At 42.7% G+C, this 18,701-nt stretch overlaps 1 protein-coding gene and 1 pseudogene across 2 annotated transcripts in view; both read right to left on the bottom strand.

Annotated features, from left to right (window-relative positions):
• The window catches only part of PDSS2 (decaprenyl diphosphate synthase subunit 2), a 254,692-nt gene that overhangs the window by 1,491 nt on the left and 234,500 nt on the right, over nucleotides 1–18,701 (bottom strand). The window lies entirely within an intron of this gene.
• On the bottom strand, nucleotides 11,559–11,686 carry LOC123942826 (annotated as a pseudogene).

The raw sequence follows: 18,701 nt of genomic DNA, 5'->3' as shown, positions 1-18,701 counted from the left end.
GGGTCCTCCTTCATGCCTCATTTCCGGTCAGGCCCTTTGGCCCCCAGAGATTGGGTGGGGCCAAGGGACAAGTTTTAGTTCATGAGTCGTGGGGGATGCAAGTCACTTCTGGGCGGTAGCATTTAAACCATCCACATAAATCCCTCCAGAGCCTTCCCCAAGGCGCCTATATCGCCCAGCCACACTGGAGAAGTTCCTCGGGCTGGATTCCGGAGTGACCACACTGAGCACCACTGTGCCTCTCCTACCTGCGTGGGCCCTGGAGCATGGGCAAGGAACACATCTTGTTGTTTGAGGCCACAGAGATTGCAAGGTTGTCTGTATCCATCCGGATGGATGGAGTCTCTAGGTCCTAGCCATTCCATCTCTTTTAGAGCTCTCAAATTTATCCTCCTCTCTTCATGCTCATTGCTGCGACCTCCGTTCAGATGACCATCATCCCTTGCCTGGGTAGTTGTATGCAACCACTTCCTCAAGAGTCTTCCCAACACCAGTTTTTGCCCCTGGACTTCATCTGTCATGCTGCCAAGGAGAGCTTTATAAAATGCAAATGTGATCTTGTTTAAAACCTTTCACTATTTTCTGATACCCCTCAGAAGAAAAGAGTCCAAGCTCTCTCATGAGGCACAGAAGTCCTTTCCTGATCTACCCTTGCCCAGCCTGTGTTCTCCCATCATCGTTATTTAGGTAAACTGCCCACAGCAGTCATCTCTCCTGAGACTGTTCCCATATCTCTCCACGTCCTTCAAACTCTCCAAATTCCACTTGACCGGAATATGCTCCGCTAGGCATGAGAGCCCTAAGGAGCTGGGTGCCCCCTCTTTTCCTTGGGGCTCCCTGAGCACCCTGTGCATATCTGGAGTACAGCATTATTTTTTTAAAGATTTTATTTATTTGACAGAGGGAGACACAGTGAGAGAGGGAACACGAGAAGGGGGAGTAGCAGAGAGAGAAGCAGGCTCCGTGCTGAGCAGGGAGCCCGATGGCTCCATCCCCGGACCCTGCGATCATGACCTGAGCTGAGTGCAAGGCAGACGCTTAAGGACTGAGCCACCCAGGTGCCCCCTGGAGTACAGCATTATTATACAGTGTTGTACTTCAATTCCCCATTCCCATGTCTATCTCTTCCTTAGACTTGAAGCTACTGCATACAGCATATAACATGAAGGAATAAAGAAGAAAACAGAGGCTCAGAGAAGCTCAGCAGCTCACCGGAGATCACAGGCGGGGAGTGGCACAGCTGTGGTCAGAAGCCAGGGTTTCCAACACCCCGCCGCAGTACTGAACACTATACTCTGCCAGAATCTCACTGCCTCACGGGTATTGCCACGCACTGCATGTGAACTTCAGGACTATTTCAGCCCAGGATGCCCTGGTCTCTTGCCAACCACCGAACTCACGAAGGCACTAAAATGGTGGATTCAAACTCCCACTGTAGCTTTATAATCGTAGAGGAGCCATTTAACTACTTGGGCTAATATCAGCCCCTTGTAGGACTGTTGGAGGCAACTACCTGAGCACGGAGCACGGACTGCTAGACAGTGTCTAAAACACTAAAATATTCCAAACAACTGAAGTCTTCTTCCTCCTTAGGCCCTTAGAAAGCTAACCCATCTGAAAGATGAAGTCTGTTGAAGCTTCATGCACAACCTCAAAGGTAGTTGGAGTTGGATAAGGAAGGAAGGAAGGGGGAAGAAAAGCAAAAGGGAGGGAGGGGAGGAAGGAAGAGAGAACATGCTCTCAATTTTTATTATCTTTAATTATCCCAAACCTAAATTAGACAGGCCAACATTCTGTATTCTACACTTTAGGTTGGTACCTGCAGGCAGTGCATAATAAATGCATGAGTGGATTTCAGTGTGCAGATGTTAACTAAACACTTATTATGTGAAAGGAGTACGATGATCCTTCTCCGCTTCACGGATCAGGAACTAGTTAAGGGTATACTGTAAAAAGCAGCAAAACCACGGGACAAAAAAAGTACTATAAATGATCAAAGAAATGAGAGATCAATTATAATTAGAAGAGATTCAAGAAGACCTTACAGAGTAGTGAGATTTGAGGCATGTTTTGAGAATGTTGGTAAGCGTTACAGGGTTGAGGGGAACAAGGGAATCTTATCGAAAGAGCTTAAACAAAGGCACAGAGGAGACCAGAGTACAGTGTCCAGGGAATAAAGGTAGATCGCTGTGACAAGACTTACAGGGGTAAGTAACAGGGGATCTAGGAGGGCTCTGAAATCTAGGCTAAGAAATCTGAATTAAAAAAAGTTAGCAAATATTTAAAAAGTACAGAAAAGTTCAAAGACTAGCACAGGAGTTGACAAGCTGCAGCCCCAGGCCCAATCTGCCCCCGCTGTTTTTATAAATAAAGTTTTATTGGCACATATCCATGTCCATTCAGTTACATACTGTCTGTGGCTGCTTTGGGCTCTAGTGGCAGAGCTGCAGAGGTGAGTAGCTGCCGCAGAGCTGTGCTCACCCACAGAGCCTAAAATACTTCCACCTTTGCCTTCTCCGACTGGCTGCTGACTCCTCGTCTCACGCAACGCATGACCACATAACCTCTACCGACAGTCAACAATTGTCAATATTTTGCTATTTTTGTTTTATCTACTTGTATGTATGTGTTTTCTCAACCGTTTGCAAATAAGCTGTGGGCAGTGGTATGCTGGTAAATTACCTCTCCAGGGGAGGAGAAAAACCCGGTTTGTAGCATTTGCTACAAATTTTTGTGGTATAAAAACTCCCGTCATGGCTGATCGAAGCTACCAGGGACTGTGGAATCACAAAATTCTGAAATATTTAACAACAGGCTCTAAGCTGCAGGATTTGGCTTGAACACATGTTGGGCTGCAGTAGGCTTCACCCTTGTTTTGACTGCAAGTCCTAAGAACTCTCTCCTGCATAACCAGAATATTGTCACAACTAGGAAAGTTAACAATAATTCTCCCCCATTGTGCTATATCTAGTCCATGTGCAAATTTCCCCAGTTGGCTCTAAAATGTCTTTGTTAGTTTGTTTTTTGTTTTCCCTGAATCATGATGAGTCCTGGTTCACACACTGCATTCATCTGTTACGACACTTTAATATTTTCTCTCCTATGATATTGCCGTTTTGAAAGGAACAGGCTGTGTTGTGCAATTGCATTCTGCATTTCTCTCCATCTCTCTCTTTTTTGAGATTTTATTTATTTATTAGAGAGAGAGAATAAGCAGGGAAAGCGGCAGAGGGAGAGGGAGAAGCAGGTTCCCTGCTGAGCAGGGAGACTGCCTCAGAGATAGATCTCAGGACTCCGATCATGACCTGAGGTGATGGTAGCCTTTTGACCGACTGAACCACCCAGGCATCCCTCACCTGGGGAACTTTAAAATGCAGATATCTAGGCCCCAATCCTAGAGACAGATTTAATAAGGCCTAAAAACGTTTCTTAGGTCATTCCAATGATTAGCCAGATTTGGGAGTACCTTACCTGATGGGGTACATATTTTGAGTTACTGTATTTTAAAATAATTGGGTTGGGGGCGCCTGGGTGGCTCAGTCAGTTAAACATCTGCCTTCAGCTCAGGTCATGATCCCAGGGTCCTGGGATGGAGTCCTGCATCGGGCTCCCAGCTCAACAGGGAGTCTGCTTCTCCCTCTACCCTTTCCCCCACCTGCTTGTGATCTCTCTCTCAAATAAATAAATAAAATCTTAAAAAAATAGTTGCGTTGGGTTTATACTTTTTTTTTATACTTTAGTCAACATTAATGAACTTTTTAAAAAAAGATTTCATTTATTTATTTGACAGACAGATCACAAGTAGGCAGAGAGGCAGGCAGAGAGAGAGGGGGAAGCAGGCTCCCTGCTGAGCAGAGAACTTGATGCGGGGCTCGATCCCAGGACCCTGAGATCATGACCTGAGCCGAAGGCAGAGGCTTAACCTCCTGAGCCACCCAGGCACCCCAAGGGTTTATTTATTTATTTTTTATTTTTTTAAAGATATTATTTATTTATTTGACAGAGAGAGAGATCACAAGCAGGCAGAGAGGCAGGCAGAGAGAGAGGAGGAAGCAGGCTCCCTGCAGAGCAGAGAGCCTGATGCGGGGCTCGATCCCAGGACCCTGAGATCATGACCTGAGCCGAAGGCAGCGGCTTAATCCACTGAGCCACCCAGGCGCCCCACCCCAAGGGTTTATACTGTTTTGACCACCATGTATTGTGCACCTATATGGCGTGGGTGTGTAGTAGGTGTGGGAGATACAGAGACAAACACAGCTGCTTCCTCCCAGAACCACCTGTTAGGGCAGCAGAGCTGGAGGGGGTTGAAAGGACTGCTGAGGGACTGGACCTACAACTTTGGTTCTAAGAGATGCAAGAGATAAGACCATAATTAGAAAAATTATTTTTTAAAAGGTTTTATTTATTCAGTTGAGAGAAACAGAGAGGCAGAGGGAGAGGGAGAAGCAGAATCCCCACTGAGCTAGGAGCCCAGTATGGGTCTCAATCCCAGGAGGTGGAGATCATGACCTGAGGTAAAAGGCAGATGCTTAACCATCTGAGCCACCCAGGCTCACCACAATTGAAAAAATTCTTTCCACTTTTGCTTTCACCTATATTTTGACTGGGCAAAGCCTAAACAAATGCACAGACAGAACTTTCCATATTAGGATATGGCTAGAAGAGGCTGGCATGCCCTCTGGCCTTTATGGCTTGAAAAACATTTTTAGTTGTAGGGTGAGTGATGTAAAAAAATACAAAAAGGTGAATTACCAGTCTGTGTTTTTACTTCTCTGATATAGCACTTTAGGGCACTAATATAATTAAATCTCTAATTAAGTCAACTGAATAATTATGTAAGTGCAGCATCACCTGCAATAAATTAAGTCCAAATCCCTTGCTAGAGGATCCAATTAAAGACATTAAAACAGAGAGAAAAAGATGCAAAGTACTTAAAGTTAAGTGCATTATTATTTAACATTTATTAAAAGGTGTTATTAAACACCTTTTCAGTGATAAATGTTGCTTTTATGAGACCCTTTTGAGAAATCATCATATGCTTTTGAAAACCATTTGGTTAAAAAATTTTCTTAAATAGTAAAGACAAGCCCCTGCCATGAGATCTAGGCAGCTTTAGCAGAACTGGGCGAGACAGGGGAGCCTGGGTGGCTCAGAGGATTAAGCCTCTGTTTTTGGCTTGGGTCATGGGCTCAGGGTTCTGGGATCGAGCCCCGCATCGGGCTCTCTGCTCAGCGGGGAGCCTGCTTTCCTCTCTCTCTCTCTGCCTGCCTCTCCCTACTTGTGATCTCGCTCTGTCAAATAAAAAAAAATCTTTGTAAAAAAAAAAAAAAAGAGAGTCTCTTAGAAGTGGGCAAGATAGCTGCTTCTCTCCAATGAAACCAAAGAAAGACTTTCAGACCTGGTAGTAAACCCAAGCCCAGTCTTATCTTCTCATCTCACTTTGCAGAAGAAGATATTAGGATGGGATCTGCTGAGTGGTAAGAGCCAACAGCAAATCTGAGAAATGGCCTGGGTTTCATTTCTGCACATCCAGAGCTGCTCCTTTCTATAGCACTGGAACAGAATTGGAGAGAACCCCAAGTTTTCCTTTGCCCAAACAGAGAAAGTGCCATAGAGAATGGGGATGCAGAAACTCATCTGGAAATTAGGGTAGACCTTGTTCTGTAGAAACTGGATAATAGAGACTAAGGAAATAGAAGCAATATGTTAAAGGTTTTTTTTTTCTTTTTGTTTTTGTTTTTTTATGGTTGAAAACACTTGGATAAGGAGGAAAGGCAACAAATGGCGGCCATGCTGTTACGGAAAGAGACCACTCATCTAATCGAGTGGGAGAAGTGGACCATGCTTCCCTAATGGGAATTATGAAGCTGGCAGAAATTAACACGCAGTAGTGATAAGGGACTCCAATCTGGTACTAGACTCAGTGAAAGAAAGGACCAGCACGCATGGTTTTGGACACCCAGACCATAAATTAGGAAAGCACATTTAAAAATTAGTGAAAAGACTGCCATGATTCCAAGGGATCATAAATGGAAATTGTTCAAGGGGGATGAGAGCCTCTGAAAAAACTAAATTTCAACAATGGTCATCATTAATTATGAAAGAGCCCCAAATAAACAGCTACAGAGTAAGGTCTCTTGGGGCTCGGACTGGAAAAGGCCCAGGTATAAAGGAGCAGCATTTTGCCTCCTCCATTGCCGAGCCTGGGCCGAGCCGCTGTTCTGCACAGAGCTGCACTGTGGAGATCCGATGCTATCCCTGATTTGAAGGAGCTGACAAAGGAGAGGTAGAAAGCTGGGAGAATTGTGTGGGAATCCATCCATAAGTCTGTATTATCACCAGGACACTTGTCACACAGGTTTTTAAAGTGCCATTCCTCACAGAAAAACGTTCAGAAACAACCTCATCAGAATCTGCTGAAGACTGATGGGGGGTGCGCCGGGGAAGGAGACGATGACAAAACTAAGAGGCATCAAAATATCAAGGTAGTATGTCAAAGAAGAACAAGAACGCGCAAATAGTCCCAAAAGATGACGTATTATTAAGAGAAGACAAAGGAAACAGAAATAATGAATGAGTTAGAAACTGTAAAGATGAAAATAAATTCCATGAAGCGGGGACTTTAAGGATGAAACAGCCCATTACAGGTCGTCAGGGAGGAGGCAGCTACCAACCTGCCTTAGGTCTGGTTTCCGGTATCCTCTGCGTTTTAAGGCCACCACCCCTCCCATTCCGAACACAGTATTACCCTTTTGGACAAATTACTACGTGACACCCTCACTGAGCCTCCTCCCCGCCAGCAGATTCTCACTCTTTTTGCCTGATATCTCTGGAGGCACTTCCCTTCTCCGCCTTCCTCCTCACTCTGGAAACCCAGTTTCCAGTCTAGAGCACCTTGACAGAGGCATCCGCTTACCTCAGTCCTCTTCATGCTCACAATGCACACAAATGGTCCTGCCCAGCTACTGAAAGACCTAAGGAGTCTCAGGGATGAGAGAGTCAACTGACCAACGTCTTCAGACACAGGACAAAAGAAAAAGATGAGGACAGAGGGGCATCTGGAACGAAGACCAGTGGGTTTATGGACAATGATGGCAAAATTCCAAAAAAGGTTATCAAATAGATGGGTCGTGAGCTCTAGAAAAAAGGCAGTGCTGATCGTAGCCCCAGGGTAGGTGGGTCACAATGAGCAAATCATTACAAAATATTCTCATTTTTCTTTTGATATGGTCACTCACTGTTAGCTTCAGAAACAGTAAAGATAGAGTATATCTGGGTTTTAAAAACTTCATTCTGGGAAGCCTGAGTGGTTCAGTCAGTTAAGCATCTGGCTTCAGCTCAGGTCAGGATCCCAGAGTCCTGGGATCAAGTCCTGCATCAGTCTCCTTGCTCAATGGAGAGCCCGTTTCTCCCTCTGCCTGTTGCTCCCTATGCTTGTGTGCTCTCTCTCTCTGACAAATACATACATTGTAAAATCTTTAAAAAAAAAAAAAAAAAGAAAGAAACTTAGTCTTTTGTGGATAAGATAGAGGAATGGGGCTCGGAGGGATTAGCGTACAGTAATATGAATTCAAATATGTAAAACTGCTACTCTTACAGAATGTTTGGTAGTGGGTTTATTTTGTGCAGAAAAGCAATCTCCAGGACTCAGTATTTGGTTTAGTCTTTTTAATAAGTGGTGCTGAAAAAAATGGAAAGCTATATGCAAAAGAATGAAACTGGACCACTTTTTTATACCATACATAAAAATAGCACTGAAATGGATTAAAGACCTAAATGTGAGACATAAAATCATAAAACTCCTAGAAGAAAACATAGGCAGTAATTTCTTTCACATTGGCTTTAGTAACATTTTTCTAGATACGTCTCCTCAGACAAGGGGAACAAAAGCAAAAATAAACTACTGGGACTATGCCAAGATAAAGAGCTTTTGCACAGTGAAGAAAACCATCAACAAAACAAAAAGGCAGCCTACTGAATGGGAGAAGATATTCGCAAATAATATATCCAAAAGGGGTCAATATTCAAAATATATAAAGAACTTATTAAAAAACCCAAATAATCTGATTAAAATTGGGCAGAGGACCTGAATAGACATTTTCCAAAGAAGACACCCAGATAGATGGTCAACAGACATGCAAAGATGGTCAACACTATCATCAGGGAAATGCAAATCAAAACCACAATGAGATATCACCTTACACCACTCAGAATGGCTACCATCAAAAAGATAAGAATCAGGGCGCCTGGGTGGCTCAGTGGTTTAAGCCGCTGCCTTTGGCTCGGGTCATGATCTCAGGGTCCTGGGATTGAGTCCCGCATCAGGCTCTCTGCTCGGCAGTGAGCCTGCTTCCCTCTCACTCTCTCTGCCTGCCTTTCTGCCTACTTGTGATTTCTCTCTGTCAAATAAATAAATAAAATCTTTAAAAAAAAAAAAGATAAGAAACAAAAGTGTTGGTGGGGGTGTGGAGAAAAACGAACCCTTGTGTACTGTTGGTGGGAATGTCAATTGGTGCAGCCACTATGGAAAACAGTAGGAGGGTTCCTCAAAAAATTGATAACAGAAATACCATATTATCCAGTAATTCCACTACTGGGTATCTTTTGAAAACACTAATTTGAAAAGATGTATGCACTCCTGTGTTTACTGCAGCATTATTTACAATAGCCAAGATACAAAAGCAACTCAAGTGTCCATTGATAGATGACTGGATAAAGATGTGGTATGTATACACGCACACACACGTTCACACAGGAACATTACTCAGTTATAAAAAAGAATGAGATCTTGCCATCTGTGACAAAATAGATGGACCGACAGGGAATTAAATGCTAAAGTGTCATAAGTCAAACAGAGAAAGACAAATACCATATGATTTCACGGATACCATATGATTTCATTTAATATAGAATCTAAAAAATGAAACAAATAAGCAAACACCAGGAACAGACCCATAGATTCAAAGAATAAACTGATGGTTGTCTTAGGGGAGGAGGATTGGGAGATGGGTAAAAAGGAGAAGGGGATTGGGAGATACAGGTTTCCAGTTATGAAGTGTATAACAGGTCACGGAAATAAAAGGTACAACATGGGGAATATGATCAGTGGCATCATAATAGTGGTGTATGATGACAGATGGTAGCTACATTTGTGTTGAGCATAGCATAACATATAGACTTGTCAAATCACCATGTTGTACTTCTAACAATGTAACATTGTGTGTCAACTATATTTCTTTCTTTTTTTTTTTTTGAAGATTTTATTTATTTCTTTGACAGAGGGAGAGATATCACAGGTAGGCAGAGAAGTAGGCAGAGAGAGACCCAGTGAAGCAGACTCCCTGTTGAGCAGAGAGCCTGATGCAGGGCTCGATCCCAGGACCCTGAGATCATGACCTGAGCTGAAGGCAGAGGCTTAACCCACAGAGTCACACAGGCGCCCCCCTCTTTCTTTCTTACTTTCTTTCTTTTTTTTTTTTTTTAAGATTTTAAAAAATTTATTTGAGAGAGAAAGAGAGCACAAGCAGAGGGAGAGGCAGAGGGAGAGAGAAAGGGAGAAGCACACTCCTTGCTGAGCAGGGAGCTCGACATGGGACTCGATCCCAGGAACCTGGGATCACGACCAGAGCCAAAGGCAGACACTTAACCAACTAAGCCACTCAGGCACCCAGTCAACTATATTTCAATAAAAAAAGAAAAACAAAAAACAACCCCGATTTGGTTTCTTTCCTTTATCACATTTCCATGGATTACCTGAATGAAGACGGAGAAGAAATATGTACTAGATTTTAATTTTCCGATGTCATATAGCCAAGAGAGAAAGCTAACACATGGATAGCATCAAAATCTTAATGGTTTTCACATATTGAAAAAAGACTGATACTCGCGAGATACAATGTACAGGGATAGTTGTATAGTTCTACAGGTTCTACAGGTTTCAAAAATTCATTGTACAAGTGTGAGCCTCAGTTTGGCAGTGACTCATAAAGAAGTGGTGAGAATCTTTGGTAACCACATTCTTTATATAAGCCAAGACGGTGATATAGATTAAAGAAAATTTAGAAAAAAGCCCAAACACAAACTTTGGCAGCATCAACAGAGGTACATATCCAAAACACAGGCAGGAATGGACAGGCTGTACTGTTTGATGGTCAATTCGTGGTTAGAAAACTATTTTCTGTCCTGGGTGCCATCGCCACGTATCACGACGGGCATTCAGGGTAGCCTGGCTCCAGCATTAGGAAGAAGAAGTGTTTGAAAACATGCACCTAAGGAATGTTTAACCTGGAGGAAAGGATTACAGGAGGAGATGAAAGCCATCTTCCAGCATCTGAAGTAATCAAATGGAAGACGGAACAGTCCTGTTCTGTATGCTTCAGGAGACAGAACGAAGAGCAACAAGGTGAAATTTCTGGGAAGCAGACTTCAATGACAAGTAAGGGAGAGCTTTCAAACAACTAGAGTTGTCTAACAAGAGAATAATTTTTGACAAGCTGTGAAACCCCTGTTTTTGGAAGTCAACAGGAACTAGATGACCACATCAGAGAAGGCATGAACAAAATCCCCCCCCCATTTTTAAAGATTTTATTTATTTATTTGTCAGAGGGAGACAGAGAGAGAGAGAGCGAGATAGCACAAGCAGGGGGAATGGCAAGCAGAGGGAGAAGTAGGCTCCCTGCTGAGCAAGGAGCCTGATGTGGGACTTGATCCCTGGATTCTGGGATCATGACCTGAGCCCAAGGCAGACAGATGCTCAACGGACTGAGCCCCTCAGGCGTCCCTATGAATAAAATTCTTAGCAGATGTGGGAGGTGGAACAAGGCAGCCTCCAAAGTCCCATCCAACTCCAAGATTCTAGCTGATAGTGCTTCAACTGAAAGGTCTTCCCAACTTCTGATTGGCAAGACTTGGTACAAAAGGAAAAGCCATAATTAAAACTTTTGTCTAATATGATAAACATATTATGATAAACAAACAAATTGCAAACCACCTAAAAAGCATTCCTTTTTTCCTCAGAACAACAGATTATCTGCAAGAGTCTACAGTAAGAAAATCTACTGATTTATTTAAATATCTTATTTCAGCAAAAGGAAAGGGGACGGAAATAAGAGAATTAAAAAAAAAGATTTTATTTATTTATTTGACAGAGATCACCAGTAGGCAGAGAGGCAGGCAGAGAGAGACGAGGAAGCAGGCTTCCCGCTGAGCAGAGAGCCCGATGCGGGGCTTGATCCCAGGACCCTGGGATCATGACCTGAGCTGAAGGCAGAGGCTTTAACCCACTGAGCCACCCACCCCCTCCATCATGGATTTTAAGAAATACATTAAGTCAAATAGCTTTAGATAAAACTCTATTTACAGAGATGATGGAAAATTGAAGCCATTGTTATATGAACCACACACCTGTATTACAATATATACATTTTAAAAAACCATAACTAAAAATGCCATATGGCTGCAGAACAAATGTCAGTAAGAACTGGAAATGGAAAATTTCCACATTTCTGCTAAGAAAAAGGCCGTAAATATTTTAACTGATTAGGTATATTCTTCAGGTCATACTTTTTATTTTTTAAACTTAAGGCCCTGAATAAGGCTCAGCTATCATCACCTCCACTTTTTCAATTAGCAATAATCGCACCTCAGATAAACCTCATTGGCTACGATACTGCCACTGTGCAAAGCTTCACCTCCACTTTTTAAGTCACAAAACTAACATATTTTTACTTAACTCCTTAATAGTGAAAACTTATTCTTACCAAAAATCTCAACCAAAGATTCTGACTGTAGTAATGGTGCCTGCTGTTTCACACAATCACAGGACATCATTACCTCATGTCATTGTCACTATACTTGATTATTTTTTTAAAGATTCTTTATTTAGTTGCCAGGGGGTTGGGGAGAGAGAGCAAGAGAGGGAGCGTGCACAGAAGCAGGGGGAGCGGAAGGCAGAGGGAGAAGCAGGCTTCCCAGTGAGTGAGGAGCCCAATGTGGGACTCGATCCCAGGACCCTGGGATCACAGCAGAGCTGAAGGCAGCCGCTTAACCAACAGAGCTATCCAGGCGTACCATTTTCACTATTTTTTAAAACCAATCTTGGGGGCCACCTCGGTGGCTCAATTGGTTAAGCGCCAACTCTTGATTTCCATTCAGGTCATGATCTCAGGGTTGTGAGATTGAGCCTCTGTGTTGGGCTCTGTGCTGGTTGTGGAGCCTGCTTGGGATTCTCTCTTTCCCTCTCCTACTGCCCCTCCCCTCACCTCATGCACATGCCCTCTCTCTCTCTCAAAAAAAATTAAATAAAAGCAATCGTAGGATTCATCGTACTACATTTAAGTCATTGGATGGGGAACCTGGGTGGCTCAGTTGGTTGGGTGCTCAACTCTTGATTTTGCTGGGGTCATGATCTTGGGGTCATGGGATCAGGCTCTGAATGGGTTTCTGCACTCAGTAGGTGTCTGCTTGGGGAGTCTCCCCTCCCTTGCCTCTCCCCTGCTTGTGGTCGGTCACTCTCTCTTTCTCTAAATAAATAAATCTTGGGGAAAAAAATGTCATTGAATAAAGGATTAATGAGTTCAAATTGACAAATATAATTTAGCCCATGCTTTAACATTTTTCCGTTCTCTTATAAGACATCAGAGTATTTTTTCTTTTGTAAAATAGTCCAGAAAACTCCCATAATATGTATTAAACTTTACAATACTTTTTTTTTAAAAGATTTTATTTATTTATTTGACAGACAGATCACAAGTAGGCAGAGAGGCAGGCAGAGAGCGAGGAGGAAGCAGGAAGAGAGCCCGATGCGGGGCTCGATCCCAGGACCCTGAGATCATGACCTGAGCAGAAGGCAGAGGCTTTAACCCACTGAGCCACCCAGGCGCCCTAAACTTTACAATACTTTTAAAATAAGTTCTATGTATTCTTTTGCAGAATTAAGATCATTTTGTATAATTGTATGAGCATGTGTGACACACAGGGCATTTGTTACCCTGCTCTTCTTTTCCCTTGCTGAGTCTTGGGACCTGAAGCCCGTGGAGATGGGAGATAAGAGAAGAGGTATGCTCTGGGAGGGACAAAACGCTGCTATTTCCACATAGGGCAGTCTTTCAAGAACCCAGAGCAGAAGCCCCCAGATGAAGCCACACAGGAACCTTTTTTAATCCAATAAGGGGATGAGGTGTTCTCCTCCTTAGACTAGTTAATCGATTTCTTCTGTTCCATAATATGAAAAACAACTGTAGAGAGGCAATGAGCAAATGTTAGTAGGGAAACTGTGGGCCTGGACAAGTGTGATCTTGGGCAACTTTTCTAAGCCCTCACCTGTGAAATTGGAAAGATCATATCATACCACATGAAGTTATTAAGAAGAACAAATAAGATGATGTGTGGCAATAAGATGATGTCCTGGGTGGGCCAGTGAGATTTGTTTCAGAGCTCAATTCAAGACACGGCGTCTTAGCGGAGCACATTTATGAGTCTGTGCTATGGACTACTACCCACAAATAGCTTCATAACCTAACAGCTCATTTCATACAAATGATCATATCTGAATATATACATCCCTATTATATGTACAAATAATCCAAAACCATACATTCATATATACATATGTATAGAGTTCAGTACCCCTACATATACACGTATATGTATGTATTTAGAGGTATTTCCATGTAGCTAAAAGCATTTTACTGACATACTCAAAACTGACCTAAATTGTTGACTCCTTGGCAGAGAATTCAGGCAAGGTAGTGCTTCCTTCTCAGGGCACCCGGGTGGCTCAGTCAATTGGAAGTCTGCCTTCAGCTCAGTCATGAACCGGGGAACCTGGGATCAAGCCCCCTGTTGGGCTCCCTGCTCATCAGGGAGCCTGCTCTGCTTCTCCATCTCCCTCTGCCCCTCCCCTAACTTGTGTGCTCATTTTCTCTCAAATAAATAAAAATAAAATCTTTAAAAAAAAACCACAAAAAGTAGTGCTTGCTCCTTAAGAAAGACAGTTCAACTTGTATGTACCTCAGGTTAGGAGCTGATGTACCTGATTCCAAAATGTAATTAAATGGACCAAAATGTGCAATTTATTTATTTATAAAAGATTTTTATTTGAGAGAGAATGCGTGCATGGGGGGAGGAATGGGGGTGGGACAGGGAGTAAGAATCTCAAGCCGACTCCCCCTTGAGTGCAGAGCCTTATAGGGGCCTCGATCCCACCACCCTGAGATGGCCTGAGCCAAAACCAAGAGTCAGACGCTTAAGCAACTGAGCCATCCAGGCACTCAGATGGACCACAATGTAGAATTTAATTCTTAGTTTATAAACTTCCATTGGCATTTCATTGGAATTTGAGGTTAGGAATATGGAATTATATTAAATTGAGGCTTAAATTGCATAGGAAAGCAATCATGTCTTCTGAAGGAAAATTTAACTATTTATAAATAATCTCAGATTTATCCGTATTCTGATTCAAAAACAATTTTTTATTTTTAGTATCATATTCCAAAGAGGAGCTTAATTATACACACTGAAATTCAAAAAGCAAAACATATCATAGGTTGTAGACTGCCGCAACGAGCCACTCTTTGCCTGTAGCTTTTTTTAGGAGTGAATCAATACTAAACTCTGTAATCTCATGACGAATACTATGCTGGTTATTTAATTAAAAAGAATATCATGGGATGAGAGCAATCACGTCATGGAGGTATGACAGTCCTGGGGGTTATTTGTGAACACATAAACTACGTGCATACATTTCTTATGTATCCATTTCTTTTTTTTTTTTTTTAAAGGTTTTATTTATTTATTTGACAGAGAGAGAGATCACAAGTAGAGAGGCAGGCAGAGAGAGAGGGGGATGCAGGCTCCCTGCCGAGCAGAGAACCCAATGCGGGGCTTGATCCCAGGACCCTGAGATCATGACCTGAGCCGAAGGCAGCGGCTTAACCCACTGAGCCACCCAGGTGCCCTTTACGTATCCATTTCTTAAATCCTCCTCATGTCTCAATTTTTCGTCTGCTTTAGCATTTGGATGCTGATAACTGGGGATCACATGCCTCAAAACTACTATCACTACCACTGCTGTCTACATGAGCCCAGATTCCTAACATCCTAACATGTATCCTGATACAACATGAGCTTAAAACACATTTAAGACTTCCATCACTGCAGTGCATGTCCAACAACAGAAAAACTCTATCTACTGAGAGTTACAATGGTGACATTATCTTCCAGGCAGGTTACATCAGACTGGGGGCAAATGCAGGAACCAGCGTACAGGGTGAAGAAGTGACTGTCTGTGCCATGTAACTATAGTCATACCTGTGGGATGAACACTTCTTCCAGAAGGAGATCTCTACGATACGGAGTTACGGAAGGTGTATTTGTTAACAATAGATCCTTGCCTCCCTCAAGAGAATGGTAACGAGAAGTCATTTTAAATGTTTATATCCATAAACCTTTCTTTGAAGAGTGAAGAATCCTTGCCAGTTTAAAAAAAATCCCAATAATTATTGCACTAGATCAGCAAACATAAATCATAAGACAGTCATTTACTAGATAATCACTATTTCTGAGACAAGAATGATGTTGGATTATAGAGTGAGGCATCCCGTCTCCCGGATGTTCATAAAACCAGAGCCTGCATTCAAATTCTCCCTTGCTTGTTTCATAGTAGGTCTAAGCCCCCTGAGAAGCAGTATGGAAGTAAAGAGTAGATCCTGTGGAGTCGGTGAACCTGGACAGAATCATGGCTCTGTGAGATAGTAACGGTGTGAACACTGTGAGGTTATTTGATCTGTTCTCCATAAAACGAAGGGATTCGAAGACAGAATTTGAATGAGCCATCTGATCAAAGTGTTCGTGTGTCTTGAGCAGAGTGCACAATGAGAGACGTGTACTAGGGTAGGCGTCGCACAGAGATCATAGCATGTAGAAAGGTCGACAACCTTTTTAAAGAAGTGCACACAAATCTTTTTAGCTGAATCCAAGATAAAGGTGAGTGTAATTTCCTTAGACCTAGGACTGGGAGACCTTCTACAGGGGGCACCATCGCACTATGCAGGAATCTGTCCTTTGCGGTCCACCTCCGGCTCTGTTAAGATCTGGTGAATAGATGAGATCTTCCATCAAGCCAGCAAGTCAAAGATTTGAGGGAAAGAGACAGGATCCACTTGCCCCAAAGCTTTAGTAGCATCTTACACATCACTAGCCAAAGCTGCAGTTCTTGTAATCTCTACCGTTACCTCAGTAATTCTGTTTGAAAAACCTTGCCATTTCAGGAAAGGCAGTTCGGCTCCTCCAGGATCAGAGCTCTTCCTGATGGGGCAAGTGGGGGAATGTGGGGGAATGGCTTCACATGTGCCAACGAAACAGATTATAGCTTTCTGATACCGATCATGCTGAAATCACAAAAACCTTCAATTTTGTATAAAACCAGGCTGTAGGATGAGTGTCTGAGATTGGAAGTATCAATCTAGGTAATGACAAAGACCTGTTACTTACTTACTGAAACCACATTCGGGGTCTACGTGAGGGTGCCTCCCTTTTCTTTCTCTTCAAGAACGTAATTTTGGAAAGTCCGTGCCCTGCTGCTGTTTTTAGACAAGGAAAGGGAATGGTATTTCCTTCGATCTACTTAAAACAGTTTCAGTGGACTAAACAGGCTCCTCTAGGGGACAGAAGGCTCTATCCTCCACATAAAGGCATATAGGCACGTCCTGTGCACAGGTGGCTCCCGATGCCACTAACTGGGAGCAGTAATTGAATCCAGCTCTCCCACAGTGCAGAGCAGTCACCCACAGAACCAGCCTGGAGGGCATTTTTAGTTCGCTTTCTAGACTATGATTCAAAGGGTTACCCCAAGTGAATCTTTGTTTCAACCCAGGGAGTGCAAAGTATCAGGGATGTAACCATCTGATTACAAATATACTTGGGAGGGAAAAAGAACAAAGGCAGAGCCAAATACGCCTTATGAATGAAAAGAACAGAATTGAGGCACAAACATTTGGTTTGTCTTGGGTTATTCACTCATTCTATTCTATTTTAATCCAACAAATATTTATCTGGTACCTAGTATGTGTGCCAGGCACTGTGTTAGGCCCTTAGAGTACAGTGGTGAGCAAAACTGGACATGATTCCAGGCTTACAACTAAAAACTGGTCTTCACCAACAATCTAAGTCTGCCGTAGCTTCCTGATGAATGACAGATATTATGTAGCTATGTAATTTTTTAGATGTCAGCAATTCAAAATGGTAATTTTAAGATTGAGAGAGACTGTCCCACTAAATATTATTATTGTGAACTAATTTCTCAGTTTACATATAAAATTAGAAACTCGAGATCAGCTAGCTAGGAATATACGATTTGAAGAAAAAAAAGATTTGCAACTATGTAGAGAATTGAATTCAAATAATATCAAGAGTATTTGGGTTAACAATGGAGAGAATGGCACATTTTATGATGTCACAAAGAGGCTTATTATTGATAGAATTTAATAATATTATTCATGATCCAAAGGGGAACAGAGATTATGACCATCAAGTCTGTTGATGCCACTGAGGTGTGTGGGATTGCTAACAACTCAGAGAACAAGAATCTAATTTTAAAATAACATTAAGAAATTAGAGAATAGATCATCAAAGCAAGATGATAGTCACTGGGGATAAATGCAAAATAACACACTCAGGGACTTAAGGAGGAAAAAACTAGCTTGATGACTAGGAATGAATGCATGTGCAAAGGGCAACTGTTTTGCAAAAAGACTTGAGGGTTCATAGTAAGGCATGACTCTGGTTCAAGATGCTAAATAAGGTATATGGAGCCCAACATGGGGCTTTGAACTCATGACCCTGAGATCAAGGTCTGAGCTGAGATCAACAGTGGGACTTGCATAACTGATGGAACCACCCAGGTGCCCCTAGAATTTATTTTAGTTTTAAAAAGAATTTATTTATTTATTTAAGAGAGAGAGAGCACAAGCAGGAGGAGGGGCAAAGGAAGAAGCAGGCTCTCTGCTGACACAGGGAGTCTGATGTGGAACTCACTCCCAGGACCCTGAGATCATGATCTGAGCCGAAGGCAGATGCTTGGGAGACTGAACCACCCAGGCATCCCTTTTTATCTGGTTTTTAAGGAAACAAGGGGTGGAGGTGGGGTTTCAAGCTTTCAGATGGCAGTCTTGGCAGTCCCTTCTAGCACCTATCCCTGTGCTGTGGTTAGGTCATCAGATCGACAGTTGCAAGGCCTGCTCAGTGCTAGCTTTCTGTTTTCCTCAATTGTCTTCCATCACTTCATCCACTACAGGAGGTCTAGCACAGAAACTCGCAGTGTACAAAAATGACATTTTCCAACCATGTATTTCTGCCTATTGCCACAGAAGCAGACATGCAATTTTTTAGGAGTCTAAAATTAAATTCTGGTTATGTCACTAAACACATGATTTCAGGCAAGTTACTTGTCAATTCCCCGCAGCTCAGGTCAAAATTCTAAATCATATGTGAGTCCACATTTCAAACCCAGAAATCTTAAAAAGAAAATGTATTTATTCGGGGCACTTGGATGGATCAGCTGTTAAGCATCTGTCTTAGGCTCAGGTCATGATCCCAAGGTCGTGGGATAGAGCCTGGCATTGGGCTCCCTGCTCTGCAGGGAGCCTTCTTCTCCCTCTCTCACTCCCTCTGCTATGTTCCCTCTCTTGCTGTGTCTCTCTCTG

Source organism: Meles meles, chromosome 5, assembly GCF_922984935.1.
Source record: "Meles meles chromosome 5, mMelMel3.1 paternal haplotype, whole genome shotgun sequence".
NCBI classification, from domain to species: domain Eukaryota; kingdom Metazoa; phylum Chordata; class Mammalia; order Carnivora; family Mustelidae; genus Meles; species Meles meles.
The sequence above is the reverse complement of the archived record's forward strand: the minus strand, read 5'-3'. Positions and strand labels throughout refer to the sequence as shown.